A 25,889-nucleotide genomic window follows, 5' to 3' on the forward strand; every position below is an offset into this window, starting at 1 on the left:
GTATTCTTGTCTTTCATTTTTGCTAATGTGCGTTGTCTATATGCTTTTTATGTTTCTTTGATACATACATGACGTGGCTCTGTACTTATTATTATGTTATTGCACTATGGTGAATTTGTATATTCTTATTTTTGATTTCTGCTAACATACTTGATCTATTATCATTTTGTGCTTCTTAGTTACATAAAATTGAGAATGGAAATGGGGAATGTGCCAAAGAGACAACAACCCGACCATAGAAAAAAACACAACAGCAGAAGGTCACCAACAGGTCTTGAATGTAGGTAGCGAGAAATTCCCGCACCGGGAGGCGTCCTTCAACTGGCCCCTAAACAAATATATACTAGTTCAGTGATAATGAACGCCATACTAATTTCCAAATTGTACACAAGAAACTAAAATTAAAATAATACAAGACTAACAAAGGCCAGAGGCTCCTGACTTGGGACAGGCGCAAAAATGCGGCGGGGTAATAAACATGTTTGTGAGATCTCAACCCTCCCCCTATACCTCTAGCCAATGTAGAAAAGTAAACGCATAACAATACGCACATTAAAATTCAGTTCAAGAGAAGTCCGAGTCTGATGTCAGAAGATGTAACCAAAGAAAATAAACAAAATGACAATAATACATAAATAACAACAGACTACTAGCAGTTAACTGACATGCCAGCTCCAGACTTCAATTAAACTGACTGAAAGATTATGATTTCATCATATGAACATCAGGTACAATCCTTCCCGTTAGGGGTTTAGTATCATACCATCATACCATATATGAGAAGAACATAACCCGTGTCATGCCAACAACTGGTTTTTGTCGAGCCTGCAACTTTTGTTGCAGAAAGCTCGACATAGGGATAGTGATCCGGCGGCGGTGGCTACGGCGGCGGCGTTAGCTCACTTCTTAAAAGCTTTATATTTTAGAAGGTGGAAGACCTGGATGCTTCATACTTTGTATATAGATGCTTCATGTTACGAAGTTTCCGTCAGTCACAAGTTCAATGTCCTTGACCTCATTTTCATGGTTCAGTGACCACTTGAAAAAAAAGTTCAAATTTTTTGTAATGTTGAATTCTCTCTTATTATAAGTAATAGGATAACTATATTTGATATGTGCGTACCTTGCAAGGTCCTCGTGTCTGTCAGACAGTTTTCACTTGACCTCGACCTCATTTCATGGATCAGTGAACAAGGTTAAGTTTTGGTGGTCAAGTCCATATCTCAGATACTATAAGCAATAGGGCTAGTATATTCAGTGTATGGAAGGACTGTAAGTTGTACATGTCCAACTGGCAGGTGTCATCTGACCTTGACCTCATTTTCATGGTTCAGTGGTTATAGTTAAATTTTTGTGTTTAAGTCTGTTTTTCTCATACCATATGCAATAGGTCTACTATATTTGTTGTATGGAATGATTGTTAAGTGTACATGTCTAGCGGGCAGATGTCATGCGACCTTGACCTCATTTTCATGGTTCAGTGGTCAAAGTTAAGTTTTTGAGTTTTGGTCTTTTTATCTAATGCTATATGCCATAGGTCAACTATATTTGGTGTATGGAAATATTTTATGATCTTTATGTCAGTCGAGCAGGTTTTATTTAACCGTGACCTCATTTTCACGGTTCATTGCACAGTGTTAAGTTTTTGTGTTTTGGTCTATTTTTCTTAAACTATAAGTAATGTGTCAACTATATATGTTGTATAGAAGCATTGTTAGCTGTACCTGTCTGCCTGACATTGTTCATCTGACCTGGACCTCTTTTTCAAGGTTCATTGGTCTTTGTTTAGTTATCTTGGTTAATGTTAAGTTTATGTGACAGTTGTAATAAAGCTTAGCTTTATACTTAGGACTATCAACATAATATCAATGATTAGTATAGAAGGCGAGACATTTCAGCGTGTGCACTCTTGTTGAATAAATGTGTTTAGTTCCGATGCAAAGACCCTATAAGTGAATCAATATTAACGCCAAAATATGCAATCTTTAATGACCTGACAACAGTATCGTAACTATATCCCTTCTTAATAAGTCTATTCAAAGGTTTTGTTAGTTTTTGAGGTGAATACTGACACCTTTGTGCTTTATAAAGAATATTTCCATAAAAAATTGGATGTGAAATACCTGAACGTATAAGAAGTCTGCATGTTGAGCTATATTTACGAATGATGTTTGTAATTATAGTGATTAAGATTATAACACAGTGTTGACTGCTGTACCCCTATTTTTGACATTTTTTACCTGTTGTGTCTGTTTGTTTTGTTCACACATCGTTGTCAATATAGTAGAAGTTTGATGCGACTGTCACACAAGTGAGAGGTTAAGCTAGCTTTTAAACTTGTTTTGATCCAACATTTTCTACATAAGACGATTCGTGTACCAAGTCAGAAAAATGACAGTTTTATCCATTCGTTTGATGTGTTTGAGCTTTTGATTTTGATTAGAGACTTTTCTTTTTGAATTTTCCTCTGAGTTTATTATTTTTGTGATTTTACTTTTTTCCTAACGTACTATATGGTATGGGTTTTGTTCATTACTGAATGCCATACAGTGACCTGTATTTGTTCTCCTCTAATTGAAACAATAAACACTAGGCTTCCTTTCCTCATTAAATCTTGGCAGCTAGTGTAGCAGCTACAATATTGAACGACACCTTGCACAGGTATAAATTTCATTCTAATTTAGCAAGGAACTCAATTGAGTCATCATCCGGTACCATTTGTCTCGAACACACACTGAAGGACAGAAAGATAGACAGAGCGATCACTATATTATGACCCCGGTTTTTTTTTTCAAACAGCACGATAAAAAAATGAAGTAGAAAGACTGATAAGTATTGAGCTACATGTATTTGTCTCTGTAGATGCATCATGCTTGTGGAAATTTTTATCAAAATTGTGAGCATTTAAATCTTTATAATGTTGGACAATAGGTTAACAAACAGATAATACCAATATGTTGAGACGGACTTAACTCTTCAGCTCTAATATCGTCACATATGATAAAAGAAACCCTTGGAAGTAATATCAAAATCCTGTTAGTAAATATGTATTATCATCTTTTTTAAAATTTCACGCGCGTCTGCTGCAAATATAAAATTTTCATCCCGCAATCACTGATGAGTTTATTTTCTATCAAAATTTAAAATCACACCACAGACTTACCAATTTAGCTGTTGTTTGACAGTGCCGAAAAACAACCAAAACACACACCTTTTTCAAAGCGTTAAATTACTTACAACGTCAGCAGAGTTTGATTTACTAGTCACTTTAGTAACTTAGTTATATGCGAGAATATTATCTACAAATAAAATGCTCCTTGTTAAGTATAACTTCATTTATTTAATCTTCATTATCGTGATGCAAGACGACGAATTACCTACAATTGTATATTGGCCTTCTAATTTTACATAAATAGTGTCACCGACATCAAGTTCGACAGCTTGAACTGCCGTTCCAGTCCCATAATCACGATTGTCTTTAGAACTTCCTTTCATGAAAACTTTCGTTAAGTCATAGGAATTTTTGTACAAATTGAAATTTGCATGTGTGGTTGCTGACACTAGGTATACGGAAACTAAGTATAATCCTGGATATTCACATACAAATTCCCCACGCGTCTGCAATCCCGTAAGCTTACTAATACCAAACTCAGTCTTAACAGTAGGAAAACGAACTATTCCAACAACGGACTGTTCTGTCGCACATGCTGATACGGCAACTGAAACAAAAAGACAAAACAATATTTTACAATCCTTGCAAAAAGACGTGGATCGTGAAACAAAAAGGAAGAACCTAAAACAATATAAACGGCAGACTTATGATTTTAAATTATAAGTATTCCAATGAGCAAAAATAATACCGACTAATCAAAATATGTTTGTGTTGATGATAAGAAATGGGTGTTTAAATTATATATATATATATATATATATATATATATATATCTCAGGAGGACATGCGAATGGGATATCGTTGTGAACCCTTCTTTGTACCATACTGACTAACTTTGTCGTTTTGTGCATATTAGTTCACAAGGTAACTGCTAAAAGACAAGTGAATCTATTCGGACACATAGTTCCTGTTCCGAGCTGTCTATTCTTTTATCTAACTCCCCATGTCACGTACAAAATGGACTAAGAAGCAGCAAAAACCAAAACTTCCTAATCTTTGATTTAGCTATACTTGGGACTATTTCTTTTCTTACCATTAACATTCCCTTTCTTGAAATTTTAAATTCCATGTGTGACCTCTTGTGGAATTAGCGAGTTTAGATTTAAGTGAAACCAAACTTGTTAATTAAGTGACATTCGGAAACCAAATCAAATAATAGCTGTTATCCTTCGACATATTAATCCTAAATTCAAGGATCTTACTATTAATGGGACATTATATAAACATTTTGGTAAACATTGTACATACAGTTCAATAGAATAAGGCAAAATTTTGATACGTGACAAGCTGTTGGGACATTGACCTTTGATTCCAATAGGGCTTAATCGATCCAATCTTGGAAAAAGTTTGACATAAATTTCACAAGGAAGCTATCCGGAAACCAAATTTTGCTTAAATTTCATTCCATTAAAAGCTGCTGCCAGTGTCATTGACCTTTGAACTGACTTGACAGCAATATCAATACCATGTGTACACCTCCAATGGCGCATTATCAAGCCTAGTTTAATAAAGTTGTTCCTAATGGGTGTAAACATTTTTTTTTCCGGAATCCCAAATGTTTACGCTCGATCAGCATTCAACTATAATTAACTCGAATTAAAAACCTATGTAGTTGCCTGTAATATCCCTACCATAAGGGCATGGTAATTTAACAATATACCGTTATACTACGTGAGTAAGGGTATACTAATATGTTACCTTTCGCATTCAAGCCAATTGTCTGATTATCCATTTTGTCCTTCATCGCACCCTGCTTTTCTATTAATTTATCCAGTCTGGGAACAAGAACATCTTTCAAGTTTTCAAGTAGAGATATTCTTTGGGTCGCATCATCTGTCAAATTCATTAATGTGAATATTTCCGTTTTTTTCGTATCACTTGTCTGCATTAGATTGAGAACTGTCGCATTTGTATTATTCATTTCTTCTTGTAACTGTGTCAAATTTCCTTGCAGTTCTTCTTGTTCCTCGATATTAGCTCTCATTTCAGCTTCAAATACCCGTAAGTCCGTTTCGTATTTACTTTTCAATCCGGTATAATCTGACAGAAGTGTATCATAGTCCGTACTTGAATTATTAAGATGTTCTTTAAGCATATTATGGTCTATCGTAACCTTTTCTAGCTCTCTTTGCAAATGCCTTATGGTTTCAATTTGGCCGTTCGTAATATTTTGCATCTGAATTCGGTTTTCCTCTAATATACTTTGATGATATAAAAGTTTCCCGTTCTCGGACTTCAGTAAGCTATAATCGTTCTCTAGTGTCTGCAACTTACTTCCTAAAACATCAGAATCATTTTTTATCACCAATAATTGAGATTTGCAGATATCGATATCTATTTTAGCTCTTCCTTTTATGCTGGCTATCTCTCCCTTCAGACTTTTTACTGTCTCGTCCAACTTGGCTCGTGATGATATTTCGCTTGCAATCATATTGGCGAGTTGTAGATAGTGTTGGTCTGTCATCAATGTTTCGCCGCTTGACAAACATACCGAAATTATACACGAGATTACAATAACAAAACGTAACGCAGACATTGTTTCAATGGATATTGTTGGACACGTAGGAGAGTGAGAATTGATGTTCTAATTTCATATTGAAATCATGGAAGATAAGATTCTATTGACCTAGTTACTATACTTTAGATTTAGTTATCTAATACGGTTGTTAGCGATGACAGTATATATGTTAGACCGTGTACGAATTTGTAAGTGTGAGTCACGGTAACGTATACGAGGTCAAAATTATTTTCACGGGTTTTTTTTTTAAGGAGTTTGAATTAATGTCAATGCTATAACGGTATTGTATATGCCTAACAAGAATACAAAACAGCGTTTGTATTGTACATATTGAATAAAAGCAATTGAGTCGGATAATTATAATTCCAAGTGAAAGAAAAAGTATATTACACAAGATGTTATTTATAAAGGGATATACCCATTTATATGTCTAAATTCCAAAGAGATCAAAAGATATTAAGAATTAAAAACCAAGTTTTCTAAACGACCAAAAGTACGAAGATAAATGATGACATAATGCAACCATAAACGAGGCTCCTTACTCCTTATTTAAAATGGATAACAAATTCTTGATTTTTATTGACAATATATTGTGTTACGCTTTTGGAGAACGCGTTCTTTAATATATAACGCAATTTTATGGAAAAAAGCTGTACTCTTTGACGACTATTTCCTTTATTCGTATTAGGTACACTTTACGACTGACACAATTTTTGAAATTTGAAATTTGAAATTTGAAATTCACAATTCACTATATAAATGTGTATTTGTTCCGAGACCACAATAACTTCGTAGTGCATTTCTTTTAGAACATAAATGAAAATTAAAAAAAAACCACCTGCGCTTTCTCAATGAAATTTTTACAGTGTGTTGTACTACTTTTGGGACAAATTATATCAAAATTATAGAAAACTTCGTCGGCATTAACTCAAAATATGGACAATTTTATGTTTAGGGCGTCTTGAAATCTTTTGACAGCTTCCGAAGTGCTAATTTTTAACCTTTTTCAGCTCGACCAAATCACTACTTTCCTTTAAAATTCTGGACCAAAATTTTTTTACAGTGTAATTTCACCCCCTACTTGCAATTTGAGGCATTAGCCACGGAGAAATAAATTTGGAAGGGGTATAAAAATTAATGGCAAGTAACCCACTGTCAACACTAGGGACTATATTTGTGGTCTCGGACCATTTGTGTACCATTGATTTGAAATGAAGGATAACACAGAAAAAGTTAAGTCTGCTTCATATCTATTACTCTATCTAGAATTTGAAAATTAGGTTCGATTGAAAACTCATTTTTATGACAAAAGATACGATTTAAATCTTCTTATTGTGAACTTTCCATTTCTGAGTACGCAAATTACAGCAGCAACTGCATATTGGGTATATTATGTCTCCCATATGATATGATATTAAATGGCTTTAATTTCCCAATATTCCTTTGATAGAGAGTTGTTGCTTATAGAGAAGCATTTGAACCAAAGGTTCATATTGTAAAGTTAAAGTTTTCACGAACACCTTAACATAATAACTTTGTCGACCGTTAGGGAATATATGTATCATGGATAAGATCTGTGAGTTGTATACGCAGAACTTTGTCTTATTGCAAAATTGGAAGACTTCTATTGGGTTTTAGCTTTGTGGTCTCACACCCACATCTATTGCCAAGCGAATAAAATAGAAAAGATAAAAAGGAAGTTAACCATTTTTTTTTAATTGGTAGTTGATATGATAGAGCAGCCAATGAAACATCACTGGTAAAACGAATAACAAATATGCTAATTTTTATTAAAAATGATTTTTTGGCAAACTAGGCGGTACTATGGAAAGCGGCATAACTCTTTGTTCTTATTTGGTAGAAACGCAAACACCAAGTTATTCCTTCCCCTGATCATGTTATATGATCTCAGAAGGCGCTTCAGTTGCAGTTAGAAGTGGCAGGAAAATTTTGGAACTAAAAATTATATTACATTCTGCGTAATTTGTGTTTTAAATAATATGATTATATTGTGACTTGAGAAGAAAAAGGATTATATTCTGTAGATAATTAGGTAACTTTAATATGTTATCTGACATTGGAATTTATAGGTCCGTAATTTGTCGTAATTTGCATCTACCTGCTTGAGAGTTTTAGAGTTTAAAGAACATGGTAGTCTAATTTTATTGAAAGGTTTTTCTTGTATTACTTTTCACGGAACGGTTCCTATACAAGTACAAGAAAAAGTATCAAGAGAATATTGTATTAGATCCAGTGAGTGAGGTTGGTCAGCTGAAGCGCCAGAAAATAAAGAGAGAGACAGTATAATTTTACGATGAAAATTGTCGTAGTTGGTAGTTCACACGTTCATAGATTGGGAACTTTTATTTATAATAGACCTGCATTACATAATTTCAACTTGATGAACTGTGAGGTAAAATGTCTTGGGATCGGCGGCGGAAAAGTTTCAAATTCAGATCATGTGCAAACTATTTTGTCGTTCATAGAGAAAAATCGTCCCGAACATGTAGTTGTTCACATTGGTGGTAACGATTTGGATATATTAGGAGCCTCTGAAGATACGGTAGAGGAATTGGGGTTACGGCTGATTTTATTATCCCAAACATTGACAACTCGATTTGAGATTAAGTCAGTAACAATATGCCAACTTCTACCAAGAGAATCGACACGAGTCATTGCATCAAATGTGTATAATGATTTAGTTATTAAGACTAACAGATTTTTGAAAGCACAAATAAAGGACCAACCACATTGTCGTTACTGGAAAATAACAGGAGTGAAAAATTCGGATCGCAATAACTATGTTGATGGTGTTCACTTTAACTATGATGTTCGGCATGCCAAAATATTTTCGAAATATAAGAGGGTCAATTATTCAAGCTATGAAATGAAGAAAGTTAACAGCAGTTAAGTATTGGACAGGTTTTTATTTATTTATTTATTTGTTAAAAGCTATATTAAGTTCAAGGGAAATTCCCCATAAACATGCTTGTACAGAACAATGCGATTTAATGTTCAATTTCTTTCAAAACTGGAGGTATAATTTGGGTATTATGTGCCAAGAATAGTTTTATGCAACTATGGTATATTTATACCAGGATGATTTGTTTCAATAATAATTATATTAAAATTAGGGTTTTAACCGGAGTGTCATATCATTATAACAGTTTTTATGATAACAACACGTTATATTCCTTGGATACTTTCTCGCGTGGTTGTATCGTATCGGGACCACACATAGGAGCAGAAGATAAATAAACAAACTCATAAACTATACGGCTTGTAATTAAAGTCATGATAGTAACAACACAGCTGCATCATCCATAAATTTTAACGGTCATCCAGACAGTCTGCTAAGCCGTTCATAAAAACAATTAAGATAAAATTATTTAACAACCTTATCCCTAACAAATTAAAACACAGCTGCATATTACATTAATTTTAACGGTCATTCAGACAGTCTGATAGAGTTCATGAAAACAACTAAGAGAAATTATTTATTTAACAATCCTTATCATAGCAAATTAGGTGGGCAATTAAACACGGGCAACAGAACTGCGTATATTTACAGAGCTTAAATCTTCTTCTTGCGTTTTGTTATAAGTGTAACATTATACATGTAGACTTTTTCACCAAGAATCATTGTAATTAGAATTCACATATTTATTAGTGAATAGTGCATATGACACATATTTAGAATATCATTAATTCTTTATCTTATTTTTTTTCTAAATTTTGTACTTGGATACATTGTGTACTTTAAACAGGTGTTATGGCACCTACATGAATTTATAAGGCTCTTTTGATGAGCCACTGAGATAAATAGTGTACTTGGATACATTTATGTACTTAACACAAGCGCATCTGAATCTATGAGGCTCTAGTACATATGCATGATATGGTGCTTTGATGAGCAATGCCCATATGGCATTTATATAGTTTCATTGTGCTTGAGTACATATTTGTATGCATGATGGGTGCCTATAACATTTAGATGAATTCTATGAGGCTCTAGTACCCATATGGTGCGTTGAGGAGCATGCCCATATGGCATATAGATAGATTTGTTGTGTTTGAGTACTTATTGTATCTAGTTTTGAGTGTATATAGCATTTAGATGAATCTCGTACAAATGGTGCTTTAGATGTATAGAATATGATTTATATTTTATTTTATTTTTTCCTAAATTTTGTACTTGGATACATTGTGTACTTTAAACAGGTGTTATGGCACCTACATGAATTTATAAGGCTCTTTTGATGAGCCACTGAGATAAATAGTGTACTTGGATACATTTATGTACTTAACACAAGCGCATCTGAATCTATGAGGCTCTAGTACATATGCATGATATGGTGCTTTGATGAGCAATGCCCATATGGCATTTATATAGTTTTATTGTGCTTGAGTACATATTTGTATGCATGATGGGTGCATATAACATTTAGATGAATTCTATGAGGCTCTAGTACCCATATGGTGCGTTGAGGAGCATGCCCATATGGCATATAGATAGATTTGTTGTGTTTGAGTACTCTTTGTATCTATTTTGGAGTGCAAATAGCATTTAGATGAATTTGTGACGCTCTAGTAAAAATGGTGCTTGATGGGCAGTGCTTAGGGTACTTAGGTCAATTCTGTTGTGGTTAATAATATATAATATTAAGAATCGGTGCACACGGCACTTAAATGAATTTAAGGGTATAGAGTATATATGGTATAAAAGAGAAGTGCAGATGGTATAAATATGTTCAAAATGTTCTTATGGCACTTATTTTGATATGGTAGTTCTATATCATGCATTCAATATATCTTGTGTTCTTTTTCCAGCAACCGTTTTATCAGAAATGCCACCCAAAGAACAAAAAAGAAGTAATCGTAAACGGAAAAGCACACAGAGGCTTGGAGAAGTTATTGAAAACCTAGGCAGTTCAGATTTGGGACTGGGTGTATCTATAGACAATTCTGTACCAAGCTCTTCAAATCCAAATATTAATTCCGGCCAGTTGTCAGCTGATAATCCACCTGTACAGTCCAATCCAATTGATCCAAATACGTATACTGATGACCAAATTCTGAGAATATTGACGGTCGCAACTCCAATTATCACCCAAACAATAGTTACAATCAAAAACACTGGTGTTATTCAAGACAGGAATGTAAACTCACCAGATCCAACTTTGATACCAACACACCAAGGTGTTAATTCCATTTGTCCACCAAGGCAAGATACCACTACATGTAATACAACAGAGATGACGACACCATCCCAGTCCCACTCAACAAATATTATTGATAAACAATCATCTGAGAGCAGTCATCCGTCCTGCTCAAATGTGTTTAGCAGAAGCGGTCAACAGTGTTTCATGCCAACTGAAGGATCTCCGAGTCAACAGGTGGTGAACAATCTTCTACAGGGCACTCCAAACACAGGTACATGTTCAAACGAGTTAGGAGGCCAGGGTTTATCACGCCCACTGGCTTTGGTGTGGACCCAAAACTGAAAGCTGATTTTTGTTTTAACAAATACATTAATCTGGAGGATCTTGAAACCCAAATCCAGAGTTGTAAAGTATGTTCCAATAGAGAAAGATGATTGTTTAACATTTGTTAAAAATAGTAGTAGTAAGGCAAAAATTGAGTCAATGGCACAGTGGCATGAAGCTTTTCGCATTTATGGGGCAATTTATTTTGAAAAATACCCTACTGAATCCCCGAAGCTGATGAAATATGCGACTATCATTGCAAACTTGGCAGAAAAAGCTGGAATTGAGGCTGCATATTTTTATGATCAAGCATATAGTCAGTGGAGGGAAGTAGACCCTTTGCACTTACCATGGGATGGTGTAAATGGGGAATTATTCAATGAGGCGTTAGCTATGGGGCTTATTGGGAAAACTAATGCCATGAAACAGCCCTTTCTTACACAAAGCCTCACGGCTCCAGCCCTTAAACAGAAAAGGTTTTGTTATGCTTTCAACAATGAATCAGGCTGCACGGCAAGAATTTGTAGATACGAGCACACCTGCCAGGTTTGCGTTGGAGACCATAGTAGGAGGGATTGCCAACAATCCAAACACGAGGACGCCGATTCTAACTCCACCAATAGAAGGGGGTCCTGATACCAGTCCTTAACATCTGAATCTGTTTTATGTGTTTTGATGTTGTATCATGGGGATATGGACCTCTGATACGACACAAGGCGGTTCTTTTCATGAAATACGTTGAAGGGTTCCTTGTTCTTGCCACTGTGCCATAAACGGGTAATCATGTTTAGATCTAGAATTGTATTTTCATTACATGTATAAGAGGGCCTTTTATAGCTGACTATGCGGTATGGGCTTTGCTCATTGTTAAAGCCAATCTACCACATCTTCTTTTTTATATATAAGAGTGTAATAACTTTGTTGACAGTATAGTTGATACTATTTTTAATTGTATCTATGTTGGTAACTGTGATTACGAAATATAATGGGGACATGGGCCTCTTTATTTTCAATCCTTTTTACAGACACGGTAATATTTTGTATAGTGTATATGATTATTGTTTTGTTTATGTTTTTGTTTTTTTCGTTTTTGTATTTTCCTTTTTGTTTTTGTTTTTTTATTATTTTTTGGATTTGTTTTATTTTGTTCTTTGTATAATTAAGTTGAGATATTTATCAGAAATACAATCGTTTGCTACCATTATTTTCAAGGATAATTTAACACATAATAAAATGAAGTATTTAGGTTTGCAATCATGGTCATACAATTTTATGCCATATTTTCCAATTTCTCAGAGAAATTATAAAACTAACAGTAAGGAATCACCCCCTTCTGTCATTGCAGCTGACGATGGGGTGAACTCTGGTCGACCTGTGGTCATAAAATTTTAAGGAATCTCGTAAAGATGTTGATTAAATTTACGCACTGTAATAAACTATGCGGGTAATGATGTTATCTTTCAAGAAGTTAAACTAAGCAGTCAAAAATGTTTATCACAGATAAAAAAGATTTTTAACTGGATCAAAATAAAAAAAAAAATAAAAAAAATAAATAAAATAAAATAAAAAAAAAAATAAAATAGATATACGAATAATAATAAAATTAAGTAAGATAAAATAAAATTAGAATTTTCAATGTAAATATATGTATAAATTTGGCTTTGGTTGCCATGGGGACAGGGGCCTCCGGCAGCCATTATCATTTTTTTTTTTTTTTTAGAATCTGTTAATACATTATAATCATGGGATAGTTATCGTTTAGTTTATAGAATGAATACTCTTAGATAGAAGTAGCTTTATTCAGATTTGTGATTTCTTTTTTGATATTTTTTGTTTTTCCTATTTTTGGAAGTTTAGGATTTTATTTTTAGAATTTTTTATCACTGGCTTGGATGGGGGATATTGTTACAAGGAAGGCTTTGGGTAACAATATTGTGGCGAATGTAACCCCATCTTTGATGGGATGGGTCAATAAGGTTTTGTCATTATAACCATATAATATGTTGTTTATAAATAAGATTTATTGATTTCATTATACATGTTTTTCATTGTGTTGCTTCTTCGTCATTTTAATAATAAATGACAGTTTTCAATTCTTAAATATTTGTTTGTTTGTCATTCTTTCATCCCATCAAACAGAGCAAGCCTGTGTTGACAAAAATGCTAATTTTTATTAAAAATGATTTTTTGGCAAACTAGGCGGTACTATGGAAAGCGGCATAACTCTTTGTTCTTATTTGGTAGAAACGCAAACACCAAGTTATTCCTTCCCCTGATCATGTTATATGATCTCAGAAGGCGCTTCAGTTGCAGTTAGAAGTGGCAGGAAAATTTTGGAACTAAAAATTATACCCACCATCCCTCCCTGGATAGCTAATTCGGATTTTGTCATGATGTTTGAACCAATTTAAATTGAAATATTTTAATTTTGTTTAATAATGAATATTGTGTATTCATGTTTTATTTGGTTTAACAATATGTCAGTGTTTATATTCGAATGTAACACCATATTTGATGGGCGAATGTAACCCCATCTTTGATGGGATGGGTCAATAAGGTTTTGTCATTATAACCATATAATATGTTGTTTATAAATAAGATTTATTGATTTCATTATACATGTTTTTCATTGTGTTGCTTCTTCGTCATTTTAATAATAAATGACAGTTTTCAATTCTTAAATATTTGTTTGTTTGTCATTCTTTCATCCCATCAAACAGAGCAAGCCTGTGTTGACAAAAATACTATTTTCAAATTAAATAAGATGATTGGAAAAACTGTAAAGGGGTAACCTTAGTCGTTTATTGTCGTAGCATAAGTCTTTGGTGGAGTTGTTTTGAGTTCTGCAAGCAAAATTTTCATACGTAGAACAAGCTCTAGCAAGCCTTTTTAACAAAGATACATAAGGTCATTGACAGGGGCACATTGTATGTAATAAGTTATCAATAAGATAAGTTGACAACAGTAAAACGGTATATATAAAATAGGTTTCAGTTGTCCTGTGTATACCAAGAACATTGTTCTTCTTCATCGACTTGGGTGAACATAGGTCAAATCGGTGTTCTTGATGAACAAAATGCCACTAAACGTTCACATTAGCGTACTATCATCGCATTGTTAAGTTATTAAACGACATTTTCTGTGTCTTTTATACCAACCGTCACGCGGTCACAGAACAAAAAAAGAAGTTGGTGGACTATGTTATATCAATCAAACGTTTAGACACAAAATTTTGGTATTAAAAAAAATTATATATTGGTTTTGAAGATATGATGATTTAAGACAATTTTTTGAACATGTTTTTAATAGTTAAACATACTCTCAACTTGACCTTTTAAGAACATTGTGCCATCATATCTCAGTAGGTCAACCTACTGAATAATAAAAAAAAATGGGTTATCTCTATAAATCTCTATCTCCGTGAACATATGTACTCAAATATCATGGTCTTTACAAGACACATATTTATACCTTAATACAGGAGTTTTGTTAGAGGCACTAGCTACCAGATATATAAAAATTATAAAATATGATTATTATTTGTTCAATCATTAATGAAAATGAAATAGGGAAATTATATATCGCTTTTAGAAGCCAGTATGGTCCAATTTTGTCAAATAAGCTAAGTAAAATTTACGATGAATTATTTACTTGCAAGTGAATAATTCGACCTCATTGAATCCGTATTCATGTAAACTTCAATTTAACCCCTTAGCTAGAGATGGATATCCATGCCCAGTATATTGTTTATTTTAAACTTTTTAAAATTTGGATGATTGTTTTTGCATTGTTATAAATGAAATATGAGAATTTGAGTCAAATCGGTGAACATGAATTTAACAGTCAGCGCCCCTTTAATTTTTGTTTGTGTCAAATCAGCAATAAAATTGTGTATGCATTTGCAATTGTTTCAGGTAATATGCATATGCTTAAAGTCAATTTATAAAATGTAGTTAAGTTTTTGCTAGATTTAAATGACTATCACTTATATTACCATGATTGTCTTAAACTACAATTTAGTTCCAGCAGACTTTGACATTTCTGCTACTTTAGTTATGATGAGCAGATAAGAACAATGCCCTAATGTTTAACAGGCCACAAGTCATTGATAAGAAGCAATACGCAAATACCGTACTTTGACCTATAATGGTTTACTTTTACAAACTGGGACTTGGATGGAGAGTTGTCTCTTTGGCACTCATACCACATCGTGTTATATCTACTTTGTTGTGTTTGTATCGTTATTTTGCTATTTAAGGATAAATTCAAATGTTTTACAGTATACTTTTGCTATCTTTAACTTCCATGTACAATGGACTATTACTTGACAATATTCAAACTGGTAGAGACACGGCTGTAACTGACAAGAAGTACGTCCAACTGTTCACATTAATTGTCGACGAAATGTCGAGACGTTTTGAATTGGAAACATTAATAAATCAGCTCCAACATAACGTGTCCGTCTTGAAGCAGGATGACCAAACATTAAAGACGTCTTGGCAAATACCATTATCAAAGTTGACTAATAAAACAGTTGAAATGAAATACAGTGTCAATAGATTAAAGGAGGACCATATCTCACTAAATGCTAGCACCATTCAAGTAAAACTTTCACAGAAAAAGACGTCCGAAAGTCTTCAAAACATGTCATCAATTGGAAACCAGCTTAATATTGTGAAACAGAAATTACATTGGGTTACGAATATAACCGAAACAATTAAAGAGGGCAACTTCAATTTGTCAATGGTTCGTCAAGCCATTAGTAGGGAACATGATGAACTGATATTTCTAAGTAACAATCTTACAAAAGAACGAAATAACGTATCTGCCGAATGGAGGCAATCTACTGATGATTCTGATATTACAGTTCTTCAAGATGACATGAGAAAGATACAGACTCAACTGAAAACCATATTAACCGAAATTTACAGCTTGAGGAAAACACAGATGCAGTCAAAGAATATATCAAACAAGCTCCCTGTACTTTACAGAAGTTACAATGGCTTATTTTCCCGACTGACCCATGCTGGTGAAAACCTAGAAGTTGCTAATGCCATGTTTATGGAGAAAGTCGCAAATATCAACAAAAAAGGTAATTCTTCTAAAGTTCGTATAAATTGTTATCTTAAGCATTTTTGCGTGTCAGTGCCACTATTATTATCATTATTGTCCATTTTGTGATGTTTTCGCGGGTTACAGCATAGATGACTTGCGATAGACCATGGCGCTATATATAGTGTACAACAATAAAAACTGTGTATTTGTATGCAGTGAATTTTAACATTGACGTGATTGCAGCTAAGAAATGCAAATTTATTCACGCTTTTTAGTTTGTTAGTATTTTATTATATTTCTCTGATTGCTGATGTCTCCATTCAATGCTAATAGAGGTGTTTGTCGCATGGGCATTGACCCCGGAGGTTCAGAAATGAAAAATAATTTGCTTTCTTTGTATTCTCATGTTTTGTTTAATTTTTATTTATTAGTAATTGCATGAACCTGCATGATTTTTACCAAAAAGATAGTCGGTTAAAGAGATCATCAGATCCCATGTTTGCTCTGTTAGGGGACGACCATTTGATATTCTGGGGGGGGGGGGGGGGGGGGGGGGCCGAGGAGGATTTGTTTTTGATCGGTTATTTATTTTTGTAAAGTAAGAGGACAGATTATTCATTTTCTGCACTAGTGAAGCAAGATTTTTCATTTTCATTAAAGCAAGGGACTGATTATTCATTTTCACTACTATGTTTTTGATATTCGAAAACATACAATTGTTTAAATGATTTGTTTATTATAAATAATACATATAGTATAGTCAAGTCATTATGTACCATTTAATTAGATTAACCATCCCCCTCTGCAGAAATGATTCTTTTAAATTCCTAACTGCATATACATGTATTGCATACATACGTAGTATTAAAGTTTTGTTATAACTAGGCACTTTTAACTGTATTGGCAAACATACTACTGCCGAGCGGAGCGAGTCAAAAAATTTTTTTGAAGGGTTTTGGAGCCACTGAAGGCCCAAGAAGCTATAGAACAAATGATGCAAAATCATGCTTTCTGGGTGTTCCGAAGACCCTTTTATAATCTGAAAATGAAGTTTTGTTTTAATAATTTTTTGACAATATTTATTTTGGTCTCAAAGCAAAATGTATAAATTCAGTGTAATTCTAGGGAAACTTCAAAAGACCAATGTGCATGATAAAGCAAAAATGGAATTCACATAGTTAGGTCTGTGGCTGCTGTTTTTTTTTAAACTCATGATCAAGTTCATAACAAAATTACTATATTACAAAAGGAATGCAACACTAACAGAATACAGAAGGGCAATCAATGAACAAAAGACAATTAAATAAGAAACATTGATCCCGAAAATTCTGGGCTATATGTCTGAGGGAAAACAGAACTTTCTTCTTGCAAGGCCGTGAACACAATTTGATATGGAGACAAGCGTTTGGTTTTGAAATTTCCTAAATGTAGTTACGGCCCTGTTAAAATAAAAGTGAGGTAAGATTTTCTGAGACAATATACCTCAAGTTAAATGAAACCAACTTTCAGACATTTCAAGTATATTTAAATAATATACTTTTGTTATTAAAAAATTTGGGAAGTGTCTCCCGATTTTTTTGGGGAAAAAAGATGAATTTATGAAGAATCTGGTGCCATCTCATACTTTAGATTAGACCTGCTGAGTTATTTATTTTCAATACATTGCAAGTCAGGTAATTTATTTTCAATACATTGCAAGTCAGGTAATTTATTTTCAAACTACCACAGAACAAACTATTTATTTTTGTGATTATCAAGTCTGAGTTATTTATTTTCAAAATCCTCCTGCCCCCTCCCCCCCCCCCCCAGAATATCAAATGGTCGTCCCCTTATTGTGTGCGTACATATATGCCGACTTCAAATAAAATTAACCTTACTTACTAATTTATGCGCATCTGGTGCAAGAAAATTGGTACCGTTAATTTTATTACAAAATCTGTTTGATAGGGATAACATTTGACCAGTTGTTTTCCTTTCGTTGGATGTGTATGAGCTGTTAATTTTGCCATTTTATAAAGAACATAATTTCCTTTTTGAATTTTACATAGAGTTCGGTATTTTTGTTATTTTACTTTTGAGAAAAAAAAAACACCTCTGGACTTTAAACATTTTGAATTCACGGTCATGATCCTGAGGCAATTGGTAAATCTGCTTCTATCTCTCTGACAGATTTGAGTAAGATTGCTTTAATGAGTATAACATTTTTATTACAGTTGCTGTGACATCATGTGCAGACCCACGGAATACGGCAGGCATTGTAACATTCCCATTTATAAAGTTCTCAGTAGGAATTACAGACCTAAACCGCTTTAGATATTCAGGAATTTTTCATTGTGAATCTCCAGGGTTATACATATTATCCGCGTACATGGTGTCATCTACAAGCCATGCATCTTATCGTGTATACAAAAACTCACATCTATTAACTGATGTACATATAAAAGGAAATTCAAATGGAACTTTTGATTATGGAACAGGAACATCACTACAAGCAGTTGATCTTAAAATAGATGATACATTGTCAGTTGAACTCGACAATAAAGTGGCTATCGAAGGTGCATCACTGTCGTGTATGACAATCATTAAAATTGTTTAGCTTTAGTGAATATTGTTTTGTTTAAATAAATATAAAAGTTATATGTCCTGTCTTACATGTCCAGGTTTAATACAAATTTTGCAACGTTTAAATTCAATCTAAAAAAAATTCCAAATTAGCTTAACTATAAATTGCCTTCGCCTTCAAACATTACTAGCAGAAATTGTTTTCTCGAATTTACCTTTAAACCTGTAAGTCTTAGTTTTCAAATGAGCATTTATCTTGTAGAATTAGGAATGGAAGAGATTAGGGTGTTCATTTTTCTGTAGTTTCAACACCAAATCTCTTACCGCTGTAACTTTTGAATATATACAGTTCGTCAAATAATTCAGATACCGAACTTGTTCAACTTTTTTTCGAGTTTATGAACGATGGTACGGGGAATATGGGGTACAAATTCTTCATTCTCTCTGTGGTTGTTACTAGAACAATAACAATTTCACTTATGTAGTACCATTTTTCTGTTTGGTTGGAAAAGATACCAGAGGGACAGTCAAACTCATAAACTTAATGTCTCTTTTCATTTTGCTGATGCAATACTACCAATTTGTAGGTTGGTGCTAGATAATGGATATTAAATTAAATTGTTCGCTCAAAGGCTATTACACACTACAGAGTTGTACTAAAAAAAATCGCATCTAGATAAACATACATGTATGAAGGACAATTTCTCAAATAAACAATTATTAGACTATTATTATTATAGCCGGTTTGTGTGATTGTGTGAGATTGAGAATTTAAATTAAAGATGTCAACCTAGAATTTCAAAATAGCGATTATATACATGTAAACTACGAAACACCCTTAACACAGGGAAATAAATTGAAGTCGTGTTTCATTTCCGAACAAATCTGACTGTGTTTAAAAGCATAAAACCAAACGTTCTCCTTCCTTAAGAATGTGTCTATCCATAATTCAGGGAAGTGCAGTTTGCTATATATCTTGATTCAATTTATAGCGTAAGTTTTTGTTACTTTTGAATATGCGATTATATGCTAGGATTACCTTACGATTTTGATATCTCATTTCAAGAGTCCATCTTTCTTTCGTTCATCTTCTCATCCTCCCGTATTGCAATTATAAATTCAAGCATTTTAAATTATAAAGAAAAAGATGTAGTATGCTTGTCATGGGACAACACTGGACAAGGATGTTCTGTATCTATATTGGAACATGTAGAATCATATTAAGACTTTTATATACGGTGGAGATGTGTGCCGTTGTTATGGGCTGTGTTCTTGTAGAGCTCTCTTGAATGCCTCTACATAATCTGTATGCACAACTTTATCTGGCAGTTGGTTTTAATGAATGGTTGTGTCGAGAATGAATGAATGTTTTTATAATTGATTTGACTGTTCTTTTCGGTCTTGCTGGTATGACAAAATTGTCGGTTGGTAGAGCTGGCACCAGACCCATAAAGCACCTTGTATATTAGGATCAGACAGAGGCTATGTCTTTTGCCTCTAACAATTCCATTTCGAGCTGGCGTCTCATGTCTGCGATGGACCCTGATTCTTGACGCCTGTAGTTTTTCTTAATGAATCGTATGCCTCTGTTTTGTATGTTCCAATTTGTCTATATCCCCTTTCAAATATGGGTTCCAGATGGTTGCGCCAGATTTCGATCTTACTAGGGATATGTATGCTGCTTTTCTACATTTCAAGTTGTCTTTCTTGCTGATGTTGTTTATGTTGATGTACCATTTCAGGTCATTTGATATTTGCCTTGAAGTATGTTTTCACTTGGATCTCTTATAGGATGCGTTTATTTTTATTGTGTAGAATTTGTCTGTTTTTTTCATTGATGGATAAAACATAGCATTTCTTGTCGTTGAATCGCATCCCTCGTTTGTCGGACCAAATTTCTAGTTGACCCAAATCTGATTGTAATTTGTGTTGGTCCTGATCAGTTTTAATTGATCTGTGTAAAAGGCAATCGTCTGTAAATAGTCTTACTGATGATTTTACGCTATCTGGCAGGTCGTTTATGTGTCACAGAAACAGGAATTGCCAACTGATGTTCCGCTGGATATTCCCCCTTCAACGATGGTGCACATAGTCAGGCAGTTAAGAAGTTTGAATATCAATTTCAATGTATTTCCTTATTATCCATATTGGTCTAATTTATATGGAGTAATTAGTTGTGTGGTAAAAATGCTTTGGTGAAGTCTAATATTGCTACGTCGATTTGATGTCCCTTGTCATGTTCTTGTATTAAGTCATTGATGGTAGTGATGAGTGGGTTTCGCAAGAGTATCATGACCTCAATACATGGTTTAAGTTGGTTAGGAATTAAAAAAAAAATATCAGATGTTTTAGGATGTGCCTGCATATGCTATGTTGTAGAATTTTGCTGGTGAGAGATCTTAAGGATACAGGTCTGTAGTTTTCTGCGAGATATTTGTCTCCTTTTTGAAGATACTGGATTGCATGCTGATTAGCAGAACTGGTGCTAGTTGTTCAGCACACTCCTTGATTATGGTTGCCAGGTCCAGATGCCTTGTTTTGATTGGTGTTCAACCGTTATTGATGTTATATTATTTTTGACTTTTATTCTTACTGTTGATAGGTAATAGTCTGATGTTTTTTCTGGCGTTTTGGTTTAATATACTTCCAGAACGGGTTTGTGTTGTTGTTTGTTGTTTATGCCCTCGAAGATGTTTTGGTCGACTTATTCGTATTCTGCTTTGTTGATAAATATTCCGTAATAACTTTACAAATAATACACGATGGTTTTGAAGTATAGATTATGGGTACTGGCATTGTTTATCATCTTACTAACGTGTTATACTATTCTTTTATTTGTCTTTATGAATATTACTGTTACTGTTTAGTCTGGTTTTTTTTTAAATCTATTTGACGTGGCTCAATACTTGTACATTCCGTCATTGTGTTATTGTACTATGATAAATCTCGTATTCTTGTCTTTCATTTTTTCTAATATGCTTTGTTTATATGCCTTTTGGTGTTCCTTTAATACAGATGACGTAGCTTTATACTTTTATATCCCATTATTATTCTACTGTATAATATTTTTGTATGCTTGTCTTTCGTTTTTGCTAATGTGCTTGGTCTATATATGCCTTTTTATGTTTCTTTCATGCATATATGACGTGGCTATGTACTTATACATCCCGTCATTGTATTATTGTACTATGGTAAAATTCTGTATTCTTGACTTTAATGTTTGCTAATTTGCATGGTTTATATGCCATTTTCTGCTTCTTTGTATCAGGAATAGATTACACTAGCTCTATTTGGCAAACATTTTTTAGGATTTTTTTGTCCTCAATGCTCTTCAACTTCGTACTTTATTTGGCCTTTTTCACATTTTTTTATTCTAGCGCCACTGATGAGTCTTTTGTAGACGAAACGTGCGTCTGTCGTAAATATGAAATTTTAATTCTGGTACCGGTATCTATGATGAGTTGATTTACATATTTGTTTTTATAGTGATTAAGATTAAAACACAATGTTGTTGACTGCTGTACCCCTATTTTTGACATTTTTACCTATTATGTCTGTTCATTTTGTTCACACAGCGTTGTCAATATATTTGAATTTGGTACGATTGTCAAACTAGTGAGAGGTTGTACTCGCTATAAAACCAGGTTTAATCCACCATTTTCTTCATAAGTTAGGAATATGACAGTTGTCATCCATTCATTTGATGTTTTGAGCATTTGATTTTGTCAGTTTATTAGGGACTTTCTTTCTTCTTTTTTTTTATAGTTCAGTAGTTTTGAGATTTCAATTTTTCCTGAGTTGTTTCTTGCATTCCTTTTGGAAAGACCTTTAGTTAGACCATTTGTTTGATTTCGATATTACCAACTTCGTTATCGTGCAAAGAAAAAGAGAAAAATCACTTTCTCGATAACTGACTACTATGGTTACCTTAGGGTCATTTATATAGTCATATCCCTGCTGAACATGTCTAATTGGCAAACACACCACAACTCTTTATAACAATATAAATGTAAAAGTAAAGAAGTTATCCCTCTTCTGACATCAAATGGAAAAGCAAAAATAAACGCGAATTTGTTTTGATTAGAAGATATACTTTAATTTACCGTTCAAAAAGAGAATGTGTTTCGATTCATTTCAAGTTTCAGTTAGGTCTTTTAACGTTTATTACATTTTAGAGGGGACTAAACTTCAACCAAGTATACAAATGGTATTGAATTTTCTTTGATGCAAAAACTTCAGAAAGGCAAAATTACCTAAAAATGTCATTTTTTAAATAATAGAATGTTTACCTTGATTACTTACTGTTGAGTTCAGGATATTACACATTTTAAATGTATTTATCCCCTTGAACTTCAAATTAGTAACCTAAGGATAACAATCATTTTTTAGACATACCAATGAAAAAATTGAAGCTGTAAATAGTACAACACTATGTACAAGTAACTTAAAATGGCAATACTGCTCGAAAGCGATATTGAAAATTCAAGGGATGGTTAAAGAAATCGATAGGTATGTTGATAATGTCAATTTAATATATCAAATTAATCATCAAACACCGGTTGTAAAACACCTAAAATAATTGTTATTTTCACGGTACTTATCTATCCCAAATTCATGTATTTAAGGTCTTTCCCCTACGTGAGGAAAGACCTTATTGTTTTTCTAATGTTTTTTTTTCTTTTTCTTTTTTTTCTTTTTTTTCTTCCAACATTTTTTTGACATGCCCGCCTCTTGTTTCTGTTGAAGTTATTAAGACCAAATATGGACCATCGCTAGACCTCACTAAGATGTATTACCAAATGACCTTGTTAAGAAATACATCAAATTGAAGGTCTTAATAAACTCTGCTTAAAAATAAAAATTTTAAACCCCTTTTTCATTCCAGGGGGAAGGGTTGGGTCATTTAGTGCAAAAATTCAAATTTATCAGATGGTAAGGTTGTCGCATATCAAATGAAAGGACATAAAGCGTACATTTCAAATTTCAAATTGACGTCCCCAAAAAAATCATTGGGTGGGGTCATTGAGTGCAAAAAATAAAATTTCTTTTAAGATAGGTTTGTTGTATATCAAATGAAAGGTCATGATGTGTACATTTGAAATATCAAATTCCCGACCTCCAAAAATTAGTTGGATAGGGTTATTAAGTGCAAAAATCAAACTTTCTAGAACATGGCGTTGTCGCATATCAAATGAAAGCCCATCTACTCTATGTTACATATATCATACTTCCAATCTCAAAAATGTAGGCGGATGAGGTCATTAAGTGTAAAAAGCGAAAAGTTTGAGAAGGTATGCTTGTCGTATATCAAACGAAAGGTCATACAAAGTACATTACGAAAACATCACTTTTACAGGAAAGACCTTTCAATTGTTTTACAAACAATTGAGATACTAGTTGGTTTTGATGTTATATTTGTTATTCTCATAGGATTTTGTCTAATGCTTTGCGCTTAGTCCGTTTCTCTCTCTGTGTGTGTGTGTGTGTGTGTGTGTGTGTGTGTGTGTGTTACATTTCAATGTTGTGTCGTTGTTCTCCTCTTATATTAATGCGTTTCCCTCAGTTTTAGTTTGTTACCCCGATTTTGTTTTTTTGTTCATGGATTTATGAGTTTTGAACAGCGGTATACTACTGTTGCCTTTATTTATCCCGTCTTGTGAAAGCAAATGCGCATTGTGAAATGTCAATGAGACAACAATCAAGGATATTTTAGGTTACTAAAACAAGTCGTTCTGTTGTAAACGATGTACACCAATATACGACCAGCTGTAAATCTTAATAACTTTTAGACTAAGGGTTATCACTTCTTCTGTAGACCTTTGTATTACGAAATTTTCAAAAGCAATAACAGCAATACAGCAAAAATACTTTATAAAAGATCAAACGTTTTATGCATATACCATAGGGAAACGCCGTTCATAGCAATAATATTTACTTTTACATTGCATTCAATTGAAAATTTAGATTTTGGGCCAAATCAAGGTAAGTGTTTTGCAGTCATTCTACAAACATTATTAGAGATTAGGGTTTTTTTTCAAAAGAAAGAAAAATTGATCAGAGACAGCAGTAATCATGTCTTCATTTGTTTTGTACTGAAGATTAATCTCATACTCATGTCGTACTTACAGATAATATACAATTGGACGATGACCTAGGTCCCTCATCTTCGCTAGCCAAGGGTTACGATCCACTTTCCCTCCTGGAGAGGAAGGAAGTGGATTGTAACCCTTGGCTAGCTAAGATGTAGATCTCTGAAAATATAGGAAAACTTTAAGACAAACTATCACTGCCTATTTAAAAGATAACACCCTTTACCTAAGAAAAGGGGTATTCATGAATTCACGTCAAACCGAAACTATTTTCTCTCTAGAAGAAAAGCCTTTCTTTACTAACCGCTCAATGATTGAATAAATGTTTTACTTACATCCAGTGTTAATGATTTCAAGCATATCCAGAACAAGAACACAAAGAACAATAAATACAAGTATGTGGGTAATAGAAAGTATGTCGATCAAGATGGAAGGAGAGAATATCATCTGTCACTGGAAAATACAGATAAGTTCGACAAAGAAGAAATTTTCCATTGCAACAGGCTACTGACGGCTCCCCAATGAGTTGCGTCTTTGGTTTATTAACGCGAACACAGCATGCCATTCTCCTATTGTATCATATGCCTGACAACACCAAGGTTGTGAGATCAAACACCGCATTTGGCAGGTGCGTTCGTCTCCAATCTTAATTGAATAGGATTGTCAGTGTTCCTTCAGAAGGTTGATGGTTCTCTCCGGACACTCCAGCTTCCTCCACCAATAAAAACTGACCGCCACGATATAGCTTATACATGTTGAAAGATACACATATAATCAATCTTTTTTGTTGAATATGTACTGTCATACAAAATACATTGAATATTATTGAACAGCAGGCTATGTCTGTGTCATGATATAGAAATATGATCACTACATTCTCCTTATGCGAGACATCTTATTTCTATCGGACACGGCAGTGTGTGTATATAACCCGCACAGAAAAACTAACGCCCTCTTTGCTTTATAAAGGCATATGCATTAATTTATTTCTTCACCAAAGTCAGCCG

At 33.6% G+C, this 25,889-nt stretch overlaps 2 long non-coding RNA genes across 2 annotated transcripts; both read left to right on the top strand.

The window, feature by feature from the left end:
* The first annotated feature begins 7,470 nt into the window (after positions 1 to 7,470).
* On the top strand, positions 7,471 to 13,860 carry LOC143064670 (uncharacterized). Its single transcript, XR_012975303.1, has 2 exons — positions 7,471 to 7,743; positions 10,521 to 13,860. It is a non-coding gene; the product is annotated as an uncharacterized LOC143064670 (long non-coding RNA).
* Positions 13,861 to 15,141: 1,281 nt separating this feature from the next.
* On the top strand, positions 15,142 to 18,832 carry LOC143064671 (uncharacterized). Its single transcript, XR_012975304.1, has 2 exons — positions 15,142 to 16,268; positions 18,445 to 18,832. It is a non-coding gene; the product is annotated as an uncharacterized LOC143064671 (long non-coding RNA).
* Positions 18,833 to 25,889: the final 7,057 nt, after the last annotated feature.

Source organism: Mytilus galloprovincialis, chromosome 2 (assembly GCF_965363235.1).
Source record: "Mytilus galloprovincialis chromosome 2, xbMytGall1.hap1.1, whole genome shotgun sequence".
Taxonomy (NCBI): Eukaryota; Metazoa; Mollusca; class Bivalvia; order Mytilida; family Mytilidae; genus Mytilus; species Mytilus galloprovincialis.